The following is a 12,810-nucleotide window of genomic DNA, read 5'->3' as shown; positions in this document are numbered from 1 at the left end:
ATAGGCGTTCACTCCCCTAACACCTATGTCATCACTCTGCCCACGCTCATTCATTGGCTGAAAAAATGGCGCTAATCGCGTCATACGAAACGCGACTTTGGCGCCAAGATCGCGTACCGCATGGCCGACCCCCACAGGGATCGGGTCGGGTTTCATGAGACGCCGACTTTGCCAAAAGTCGGCGACTTTTGAAAATGAACGACCCGTTTCGCTCAACCCTACTTTTGAGCCTTCTCATTGACTTGTAAAGTATAGAGTGTCTTCAGAGCAGAAACTAAGAATGGTCAGGTCACTTATTTTAACTACTTGGCATCTTTGGAAACCGGAAGTGGTTAAAAGACGTTCAAAGACTGAACATTTGAATAGCAAGTCGTTTTATATAGAAATGCATATGTTCATTCTGTGCACGTAGGCTGCCATTGTTCTCAGGACATGTCCTGTTCACTCAGGATGATGACTTGCCAAGAGTGATAATTTTTGAGCCTGCCTAAAAATAATTTCACCGAACGAATGGGCGTTTGGCTTTATAAGTTGGGTGATTGGCAACCTGTTGGGTGTTTTGCTCTGTACATCAGGTGATTGGCAGCCTGTTTACACTTTTCAATTATTGCGAATCGAGAGTTCCTAGTATTTCTTATTCAGAATAATTGGCCTGGGTAAATCCAGCTTAACAGTCTCTCTGTGTTTGGTATTCAGCACATATCCATAGCTCTCAATATCTTCAATTATAATATGCTGCACTTTTGGGCAGAAAATTGAGCTTTTTGTCCAGCTATACCGCCGATGTATTTTGTGATGAAGACATTAGGCACAAACATTGACACATCACTAAATGTTCTATGGTCCATGCATTTTCAGGTACATGAAGAGACCCCAATAACTCTCAACGGGTCATGATGTGACAAGGATGTGAGGCTGCATTGTGGTTTATACAATATACAGGGAAGCAGCAGAGGATATCAAAGGTAAAAGGTTAGTGGAATAAAGTAAAAAAACATGGGATTCTTCACTGAGGCGGAAAGGAGCCAAAATGAAATATTTTTTCTCTTCTCAAAAATATGTATTGTGTCCGAGCCTTTAGATCCTTTCAAGTATGAATTCACTACCACATCAGTGCTTTTCGGGTCCTAACCTACACTGCAATCAATATCTAAAGATCTGAAATAATCACCTCATGGAATGTTTGAAAAAGTGGAGTTTTTACTCGACATTACTGAACACAGGCTGTGAAATTTATATGGCCAATCCTAGATATATATTTTTCTCATTTTCAGGAAAAAGTAAATTGTTGGATCAGTTCAAAAGTGCAAAACTGGTTTGTTACTACAATGCAAATGGTTTCATTATCCATGACCAGTATAGTCAATGTGTCCTGTAGTGAATTATGGTTTACACCCTGTCAGTTTGCGCAGTACTATAGATGAACAAAAGTTTCAAATCTCTATTTGTACACCATGTTCTAAATTAATATTCAAATTATATTTTTCTCGGATTTTCCTAAATGGTTGGTGCAAATGACAGTCAGTCTAATAAAAGTCATCACCCGTTAGAGTTTACATAGAATTTTATTGAAGAAACCTCCCAATGATAACAGTATAATCTCCAAAATGAATAAAAACTCAAAATGCACTGTTCCAAATTATTAGGCACAGTAGAATTTCTAGACATTTGATATGTTTTAAAGAACTGAAAATGCTCATTTGTTGATTTTGCAGCATTAGGAGGTCACATTCACTGAACAAAAAAAGCTATTTAACTCCAAAACATCCTAACAGGCCAAGTTACATGTTAACATAGGAACCCTTCTTTGATATCACCTTCACAATTCTTGCATCCATTGAACTTGTGAGATTTTGGAGAGTTTCTCCTTGTATTTTTTTGCATGAAGTCAGAACATCCTCCTAGAGTTGCTGTTCTGATGTGAACTGCCTCCCACCCTCATAGATCTTTTGCTTGATGATACTCCAAAGGTTCTCTATAGGGTTGAGGTCAGGGGAAGATGGTGGCCACACCATGAGTTTATCTCCTTTTATGCCCATAGCAGCCAATGACTCAGAGGTATTCTTTGCAGCATGAGATGGTGCATTGTCATGCATGAAGATGATTTTGCTCCTGAAGGCACATTTCTGCTTTTTAGACCATGGAAGAAAGTTGTCAGTCAGAAACTCTATATACTTTGCAGAGGTCATTTTCACACCTTGAGGAACTTTAAAGGGCCCTACCAGCTGTTTCCCCATGATTTTGGACCAAAACATGACTCGTCCACCTCCTTACTGACGTCGCAGCCTTGTTGGGACATGGTGGCCATCCACCAACCATCCACTACTCCATCCATCTGGATCATCCAGGATTGCTCGACACTCATCAGCAAACAAGACTGTTTGAAAATTAGTCTTCATGTATGTCTGGGCCTAATGCAACCATTTCTGTTTGTGAGCACTGTTTAGGGGTGGCCAAATAGTAGGTTTATGCACCACAGCAAGCCTTTGAAGGATCCTACACCTTGAGGTTCGAGGGACTCCAGAGGCACCAGCAGCTTCAAATATCTGTTTGCTGGTTTGTAATGGTATTTTGGCAGCTGCTCTCTTAATCCAATGAATTTTGTCTGGCAGAAAACCTTCCTCATTATGCCTTTATCTGCATGAACTCTGTCTGTGCTCTGTTTCAGTCACAAATCTCTTCACAGTACGATGATCACTCTTAAGTTTTTGTGAAATATCTGATGTTTTCAAACCTTGTCCAAGGCATTGCACAATTTTACGCTTTTCAGCAGCAGAGAGATCCTTTTTATTTCCTATATTGCTTGAAAACTGTGACCTGCTTAATAATGTGGAACTTCATTTTTAAGTAGTTTTCCTTTAATTAGAATCACCTGGAAAACTAATTATCACATGTGTTTAAGATTGATTTCAGTGATCCATTGATCCCTGAGACACAATACCATCCACGAGTTTATTTGAAAAACAAAACAATTAAATCTTTATGACACTTAAATCCAATTTGCATAATAATTTGGAACACAATGTATATATTTTGGCTAATCAGGGTCTACGTGAATTTGATACCGCAAAATGCAAAGATATATGTATAGATTTTTGTACTGTACAAGAAGGAAATTTCCAATCTTTGATTGTTATGAGATGTAAATTGTTTGAGAATGTCTATATAATAAGAAAAAATTGTTGAATGTTATATCTGAGATGAAGGTCTTAATGGGCATCTGTCAGAGGGTGTTTGCCTTTGAACCTGAGAGCAGCATAATTTAGGGCTGAGACTCTGATTCCAGCAATGCCTCACCTACTGGGCTGCTTGTTGCAGTTTCAATAAAATCAGTGTTTTATCAGCATGAGATTATCACTAGTGGACTAGTTGTCTCATGCCATGTAGCCCTCCTGCTTTGTTTAACCACACCCCCATCGCCGATTAGCAAATGTCTGCCACTGTACATTGTATCAATCAGTAGTGCTTGGGTAGCCCATTCAGTATATGTAACTTTTATTGCTGCACTTTACTCCCACGCCTCGTCAATGATTGGGTGCAGTCAGACTGCCGTATTACTCACATTTCGGATTTACATATACTTGACTAGTAATTATCACTGACGCCGGTGTAGAAGAGTGGGGGGATTACGGGATGTGGGTTTGGGTGACTATTCATTTCGGATACACATACAATTGACAAACTGGCACTGACTAAGAATTTTCTGGGGCTTGCAGCAAGACAACGGGGCAATGTACAGCAATAAAACTTACATATTCTAAAAGGACTGCCAAAGCCCTATTTCAGAATACTATTAGTATGGTACACAAAAATGATCTTACAGATTCCCTTTAAAGCCACCACACACATTAGGTAGCTGTCTGCCAATAAATATAGCTTCAGTATCCCGGCTTCATGTGCTGGTACCCTTAGAAGTGTTGTGATAAGCAAAATTGCCACAGTCCATAAAGCAGCCCACTTCCTCCAGTTCATGTTTTATTGTCACAAAAATAAAGGAAGATTTTACGGATGGTATGTTTCACTAGTTTTTCTCACGTTTCCAAGTTTGGTCAAGTAGAGCACGGTTACCCAGCTGCCGTGTGTATCCTATGCCTTACAAGGAGTGATCTTGTTAGTGCCGAATGTATTCTCGTTTTGATTTATTTCCCTGAGAATCTGCCTCCAGAGCTTATTTTAAAAAAAGAAGGAGCATTGCCAGTGTGAGACATGTAATGCCTGACACTTTGCTCTTATAATCACACATAGCTAACACAGTACGGCAGAAGTGAATTTTGTCTCATGGCAAACAATTGTAGCAGGACTTGTCCTCTCATTGCTGTCAGCACTGCTGCAGAGCTGTACCTGATTATAGGTAGCACAGTACAGCAGAGTTGAACCTTGTCTCATTCCAAACACATTTGTAGTGATGTCAGTTCTGATGTACTGCTCCTACTCCCCACGCTGTCAGCCTCTGAGATGGAAGCTGAGAGATCAACCGCAGTGCAAATGTATTAGTACAGCAAAAGTGAATTTTGTCTCATTACACAGTTAGCTCTGCTGTACTATGTTAGTTCTGTCCTTACTCTAGAGCTGTGTGTCAGCATGAGAGCAAAGTGTCAATCATTACTTGTCTCACTCTCGTAATGCCCCCTTTAAAGAAGCACTCCTCCCATCAAAGTTTTCATTCTTTTAATATATTGCAGTCATATTATATAGCACTGCGTACTTACAATTGCTCATTTTGCCTCTCTAGCAAGTTAATTCTTGTGTTTAACATTAGGTCTTTGACATCACATGATTAAAAACTGACTAACTGCATCCTTCTAAGCTCTGTGTAGAAACAGGAGGTCAATTTTCTCTGCATGAGTCATCACTGCAAAAGTCCTTGACAAGGGGTAGGGATGAAGCAGCTGGGTCAGGAGTTGAAGAGGGGACTAATAAATACAGGAAAAAGAGACTTCCCGTTACTATATAGAGCAGAAAAATAATTTACTGGGTAAAAAGGCAAAATGATCAATTGAGAGAACACAAGGCTATTTAATATGGTGACTGCAATATATTAAGAGGATTAAAACTTTGATGGCAGTGTTTTTTTTCATCTCAAATAATCTCTGGAGGCAGATTCTCAGGGAGATCAGTGTTCAGCCCATAGATCTAAACAGCTAATTTGCCTATAAGAAAAACATGGATTTCTCAAGAATAAGACATTGGATCAAAGATATCAAGATATCATTGTATTCATCTTCCTATGACGCACATGTCCATATAGACAGATTAGTAGGGTTGTTCCTGCTGACAGATTCACTTTAAGTTACATCTATATAGACTTCTATTAGAAATGCTTATAAAATACACAGCGGATAACTACAAGTTTTTGTTACTTTGTTTTTAATGAACAATATGTTCCTTTGAAAACAACTATTGTCCTGGATGAGCATTGTGTAAAGGGCATGCAGATCAATTGGCCAATTTCAGATCACTTTAGGTTAGTTGGTTAAACAGTTAATTGGTCATGAAACCAGACTCAACTGATAGCGAAGATGGGCTGAGCAATTAAAAGCATGGCCCATTGTGTATATTGATTTGCTATATAGGCCAGGCAATAAAACCAGAGCCTGTCTAAGCTTTACAGCTCTTCGGTTATCAGTAACTGGTTAATTCGAACAGTTAAAACTAAAATTAAGTCATCCATTTGTTGAACCATGTATTCTTGAAAAAAACAGAACACAAGTAATTGAAATTATTTTTCCCTTAAATGCAAAAAATATTAATTACAGAAAAGAAACCATAAAAAGAAAGCGAAGTAATAGTTTACATGTTAATGAAAAAAAGATATATTTTCATTTTGACCTATTAGAAGTTAAAGATCTACATGTTCTTTCAATTATAAGTAAAGCCGACAACATTGCACAATGCAGCTACCAAGTTTCTCTCAATTTGGAGATGGAACTTATCTGACAAATAGGTGAAGAGAAAAAATAACAATTGGCTCACCTTCCAGCGAGGACAATTTAGTGTGAAAACCACTTGTATTCACATAGGAACCCTGGTAGACCTCGTTTGGTCAGGGTGTGGTGCAAGCAGTATGGAAACACACCAGGCCAGAAATAGGAGAGAAGGGTCCATGAGGACTGGGCTCCAGCACCAATGAGAAAATACTAGACCATAACTTTTGCTGTGCAATTGAAAACATGGTGAGAAAAAGCAAAAAAGATAGAAAAGTTTAAGAATCCATAAGCTTACGAGTTTTGGGTTAGCAACCCTTATTCATAGCTGCTATGTAGATTTGTATGTAACCCCTTCTCGTACAGCACCATGGAATCAATGGTGCTATATAATTCAATAATAATAATAATAATGTAGATTACTCTTTGCAGAATCCACATTGATATATTTCCAATATTCATAGTTAAACTTTCAAAAAGGCACATATGTTGTGAATTTGGATTTTGGGCTCCCCCTGTGGCCACTGGTGGAATTGAACTGGTGTGCATCATCCCCTCTGTTCACCTGTTTCCATCAGGATGTGGGAGTCGCTATTTAACCTTGCTCCTCTGTCACTTCCATGCCGGTCAACATTGTAATCAGAAGCCTTTCTGTGCATGTTCCTGCTACTAGACAACTCCCAGCTAAGTTGGACTTTTGTCCTCGTTTGTTTTTGCATTTTGTTCCAGTTCACAGCTGTAGTTTCGTTTCTGTGTCTGGAAAGCTCTTGTGATCTGAAATTGCCACTCTGATGTTATGAGTTAATACTAGAGTCTTAAAGTAATTTCAGGATGGTATTTTGATAGGGTTTTCAGCTGACCATGAAAGTGCCCTTTCTGTCTTCCTGCTATCTAGTAAGCGGACCTCAATTTTGCTAAACCTATTTTCATACTACGTTTGTCATTTCATCTAAAATCACCGCCAATATATGTGGGGGCCTCTGTCAGCCTATCGGGGAAATTTCTCTAGAGGTGAGCCAGGACTATATTTTCCTCTGCCAGGATTAGTTAGTCCTCCGGCCGGCGCTGGGCGTCTAGGGATAAAAACGTAGGCAACGCTACCCGGCTACTGTTAGTTGTGCGGCAGGTTTAGTTCATGGTCAGTTTAGTTTCCATCCTTCCAAGAGCTAGTACTCATGTTTGCTGGGCTATGTTCTCTTGCCATTGAGAACCATAACAGTTTGACCGGCCAAAAAGGGTTAAATTAATTGACAGAGAAAGGAGAGAAAAGAGAAGTCTGCTGAAGATTTTTTTTTTTTTTCCCTTCCCTTCAGTTCTGAGTGTGCTTGTAATTGAATCTCTTGCAAGTCTGCCTATATTGCAGCCTTTCTCTCTCTCTCTCTCCTTCTAATCCTGGAATGGCTCTGTGTTCACCTGTTTAAAATGGATATTCAGAGTTTAGCTGCAGGTTTGAATAATCTCACCACGAAAGTTCAAAATTTACAAGATTTTGTTGTTCATGTTCCTATATCTGAACCTAGAATTCCTTTGCCTGAATTTTTCTCGGGGAATAGATCATGCTTTCAAAATTTCAAAAATAATTGCAAGTTGTTTTTGTCCCTGAAATCTCGCTCTGCTGGAGATCCTGCTCAGCAGGTCAGGATTGTGATATCCTTGCTCCGGGGCGACCCTCAGGATTGGGCTTTTGCATTGGCTCCAGGGGATCCTGCGTTGCTCAATGTGGATGCGTTTTTTTTGGCCTTGGGGTTGCTTTATGAGGAACCTCAGTTAGAGCTTCAGGCGGAAAAGGCCTTGATGTCCCTATCTCAGGGGCAAGACGAAGCTGAAATATACTGCCAGAAATTCCGTAAATGGGCTGTGCTTACTCAGTGGAATGAGTGCGCCCTGGCGGCGAATTTCAGAGAGGGTCTCTCTGATGCCATTAAGGATGTTATGGTGGGGTTCCCTGTGCCTGCGGGTCTGCATGAGTCCATGACAATGGCTATCCAGATCGATAGGCGTCTGCGGGAGCGCAAACCTGTGCACCATTTGGCGGTGTCTACTGAGAAGACGCCAGAGAATATGCAATGTGATAGAATTCTGTCCAGAAGTGAACGGCAGAATTTAAGACGAAAAAATGGATTGTGCTTCTATTGCGGTGATTCAACTCATGTTATATCAGCATGCTCTAAGCGTACTAAGAAGCTTGATAAGTCTGTTTCAATTGGCACTTTACAGTCTAAGTTTATTCTATCTGTGACCCTGATTTGTTCTTTATCATCTATTACCGCGGATGCCTATGTTGACTCTGGCGCCGCTTTGAGTCTTATGGATTGGTCCTTTGCCAAACGCTGTGGGTATGATTTGGAGCCTCTTGAAACTCCTATACCCCTGAAGGGGATTGACTCCACCCCATTGGCTAGTAATAAACCACAATACTGGACACAAGTAACTATGCGGATTAATCCGGATCATCAGGAGATTATTCGCTTTCTTGTGCTGTATAACCTACATGATGTGTTGGTGCTTGGATTGCCATGGCTGCAATCTCATAACCCAGTCCTTGACTGGAAAGCTATGTCTGTGTTAAGCTGGGGATGTAAGGGGACGCATGGGGACGTACCTGTGGTTTCCATTTCATCATCTATTCCCTCTGAGATTCCTGAATTCTTGACTGAATATCATGACGTTTTTGAAGAACCTAAGCTTGGTTCATTACCTCCGCACCGGGAGTGCGATTGTGCCATAGATTTGATTCCGGGTAGTAAATACCCTAAGGGTCGTTTATTTAATCTGTCTGTGCCTGAACATGCTGCTATGCGAGAATATATAAAGGAGTCCTTGGAAAAGGGACATATTCGTCCTTCGTCATCTCCCTTAGGAGCCGGTTTTTTCTTTGTGGCTAAGAAAGATGGCTCTTTGAGACCGTGTATTGATTATCGGCTTTTGAATAAAATCACGGTTAAATATCAATATCCGTTGCCACTGCTGACTGATTTGTTTGCTCGCATAAAGGGGGCCAAGTGGTTCTCTAAGATAGATCTCCGTGGGGCGTATAATTTGGTGCGAATTAAGCAGGGGGATGAGTGGAAGACCGCATTTAATACGCCCGAGGGCCACTTTGAGTATTTGGTGATGCCTTTTGGTCTTTCAAATGCCCCTTCAGTCTTTCAGTCCTTTATGCATGACATTTTCCGTGATTATTTGGATAAATTTATGATTGTGTATCTGGATGATATTTTGATTTTTTCGGATGACTGGGACTCTCATGTCCAGCAGGTCAGGAGGGTTTTTCAGGTTTTGCGGTCTAATTCCTTGTGTGTGAAGGGTTCTAAGTGCGTTTTTGGGGTTCAAAAGATTTCCTTTTTGGGATATATTTTTTCCCCCTCTTCCATCGAGATGGATCCTGTCAAGGTTCAGGCTATTTGTGATTGGACGCAACCCTCTTCTCTTAAGAGTCTTCAGAAATTTTTGGGCTTTGCTAACTTTTATCGTCGATTTATTGCTGGTTTTTCTGATGTTGTTAAACCATTGACTGATTTGACTAAGAAGGGTGCTGATGTTGCTGATTGGTCCCCTGCTGCTGTGGAGGCCTTTCGGGAGCTTAAGCGCCGCTTTTCTTCCGCCCCTGTGTTGCATCAGCCTGATGTTGCTCTTCCTTTTCAGGTTGAGGTCGACGCTTCTGAAATCGGAGCTGGGGCGGTTTTGTCGCAGAGAAGTTCCGATTGCTCCGTGATGAGACCTTGTGCTTTTTTCTCGCGTAAATTTTCGCCCGCCGAGCGGAATTATGATGTTGGGAATCGGGAGCTTTTGGCCATGAAGTGGGCTTTTGAGGAGTGGCGTCATTGGCTTGAGGGGGCTAGACATCAGGTGGTGGTATTGACTGACCACAAAAATCTAATTTATCTTGAGTCCGCCAGACGCCTGAATCCTAGACAGGCGCGCTGGTCGTTGTTTTTCTCTCGGTTTAATTTTGTGGTGTCCTACTTGCCGGGTTCTAAGAATGTTAAGGCGGATGCCCTTTCTAGGAGTTTTGAGCCTGACTCCCCTGGTAATTCTGAACCTACAGGTATCCTTAAGGATGGAGTGATATTGTCTGCCGTTTCTCCAGACCTGCGGCGGGCCTTGCAGGAGTTTCAGGCGGATAGACCTGATCGTTGCCCACCTGGTAGACTGTTTGTTCCTGATGATTGGACCAGTAAAGTCATTTCTGAGGTTCATTCTTCTGCGTTGGCAGGTCATCCTGGAATCTTTGGTACCAGGGATTTGGTGGCAAGGTCCTTCTGGTGGCCTTCCCTGTCTCGAGATGTGCGAGGCTTTGTGCAGTCTTGTGACGTTTGTGCTCGGGCCAAGCCTTGTTGTTCTCGGGCTAGTGGATTGTTGTTGCCCTTGCCTATCCCGAAGAGGCCCTGGACGCACATCTCGATGGATTTTATTTCGGATCTTCCTGTTTCTCAGAAGATGTCTGTCATCTGGGTGGTGTGTGACCGTTTCTCTAAGATGGTCCATTTGGTTCCCCTGCCTAAGTTGCCTTCTTCTTCCGAGTTGGTTCCTCTGTTTTTTCAAAATGTGGTCCGTTTGCATGGTATTCCGGAGAATATCGTTTCTGACAGAGGAACCCAATTCGTGTCTAGATTTTGGCGAGCATTCTGTGCTAGGATGGGCATAGATTTGTCTTTCTCGTCTGCTTTCCATCCTCAGACTAATGGCCAGACCGAGCGGACGAATCAGACCTTGGAGACATATTTGAGGTGTTTTGTGTCTGCAGATCAGGATGATTGGGTTGCTTTTTTGCCTTTAGCGGAGTTTGCCCTCAATAATCGGGCCAGCTCTGCCACCTTGGTGTCTCCTTTTTTCTGTAATTCGGGGTTTCATCCTCGATTTTCTTCTGGTCAGGTGGAATCTTCGGATTGTCCTGGAGTGGATGCTGTGGTGGAGAGGTTGCATCAGATTTGGGGGCAGGTAGTGGACAATTTGAAGTTGTCCCAGGAGAAGACTCAGCTTTTTGCCAACCGCCGGCGTCGGGTTGGTCCTCGGCTTTGTGTTGGGGACTTGGTGTGGTTGTCTTCTCGTTTTGTCCCTATGAGGGTTTCTTCTCCTAAGTTTAAGCCTCGGTTCATCGGCCCGTACAAGATATTGGAGATTCTTAACCCTGTGTCCTTCCGTTTGGACCTCCCTGCATCTTTTTCTATTCATAATGTTTTTCATCGGTCATTGTTGCGCAGGTATGAGGTACCGGTTGTGCCTTCCGTTGAGCCTCCTGCTCCGGTGTTGGTTGAGGGCGAGTTGGAGTACGTTGTGGAAAAAATCTTGGACTCCCGTGTTTCCAGACGGAAACTCCAGTATCTGGTCAAATGGAAGGGATACGGTCAGGAGGATAATTCTTGGGTGACTGCCTCTGATGTTCATGCCTCCGATCTGGTCCGTGCCTTTCATAGGGCTCATCCTGATCGCCCTGGTGGTTCTGGTGAGGGTTCGGTGCCCCCTCCTTGAGGGGGGGGTACTGTTGTGAATTTGGATTTTGGGCTCCCCCTGTGGCCACTGGTGGAATTGAACTGGTGTGCATCATCCCCTCTGTTCACCTGTTTCCATCAGGATGTGGGAGTCGCTATTTAACCTTGCTCCTCTGTCACTTCCATGCCGGTCAACATTGTAATCAGAAGCCTTTCTGTGCATGTTCCTGCTACTAGACAACTCCCAGCTAAGTTGGACTTTTGTCCTCGTTTGTTTTTGCATTTTGTTCCAGTTCACAGCTGTAGTTTCGTTTCTGTGTCTGGAAAGCTCTTGTGATCTGAAATTGCCACTCTGATGTTATGAGTTAATACTAGAGTCTTAAAGTAATTTCAGGATGGTATTTTGATAGGGTTTTCAGCTGACCATGAAAGTGCCCTTTCTGTCTTCCTGCTATCTAGTAAGCGGACCTCAATTTTGCTAAACCTATTTTCATACTACGTTTGTCATTTCATCTAAAATCACCGCCAATATATGTGGGGGCCTCTGTCAGCCTATCGGGGAAATTTCTCTAGAGGTGAGCCAGGACTATATTTTCCTCTGCCAGGATTAGTTAGTCCTCCGGCCGGCGCTGGGCGTCTAGGGATAAAAACGTAGGCAACGCTACCCGGCTACTGTTAGTTGTGCGGCAGGTTTAGTTCATGGTCAGTTTAGTTTCCATCCTTCCAAGAGCTAGTACTCATGTTTGCTGGGCTATGTTCTCTTGCCATTGAGAACCATAACAGTTTGACCGGCCAAAAAGGGTTAAATTAATTGACAGAGAAAGGAGAGAAAAGAGAAGTCTGCTGAAGATTTTTTTTTTTTTTTCCCTTCCCTTCAGTTCTGAGTGTGCTTGTAATTGAATCTCTTGCAAGTCTGCCTATATTGCAGCCTTTCTCTCTCTCTCTCTCCTTCTAATCCTGGAATGGCTCTGTGTTCACCTGTTTAAAATGGATATTCAGAGTTTAGCTGCAGGTTTGAATAATCTCACCACGAAAGTTCAAAATTTACAAGATTTTGTTGTTCATGTTCCTATATCTGAACCTAGAATTCCTTTGCCTGAATTTTTCTCGGGGAATAGATCATGCTTTCAAAATTTCAAAAATAATTGCAAGTTGTTTTTGTCCCTGAAATCTCGCTCTGCTGGAGATCCTGCTCAGCAGGTCAGGATTGTGATATCCTTGCTCCGGGGCGACCCTCAGGATTGGGCTTTTGCATTGGCTCCAGGGGATCCTGCGTTGCTCAATGTGGATGCGTTTTTTTTGGCCTTGGGGTTGCTTTATGAGGAACCTCAGTTAGAGCTTCAGGCGGAAAAGGCCTTGATGTCCCTATCTCAGGGGCAAGACGAAGCTGAAATATACTGCCAGAAATTCCGTAAATGGGCTGTGCTTACTCAGTGGAATGAGTGCGCCCTGGC

This window comes from Ranitomeya variabilis, chromosome 1 (assembly GCF_051348905.1).
Source record: "Ranitomeya variabilis isolate aRanVar5 chromosome 1, aRanVar5.hap1, whole genome shotgun sequence".
NCBI lineage: Eukaryota > Metazoa > Chordata > Amphibia > Anura > Dendrobatidae > Ranitomeya > Ranitomeya variabilis.
This window is presented reverse-complemented; position numbering follows the sequence as displayed.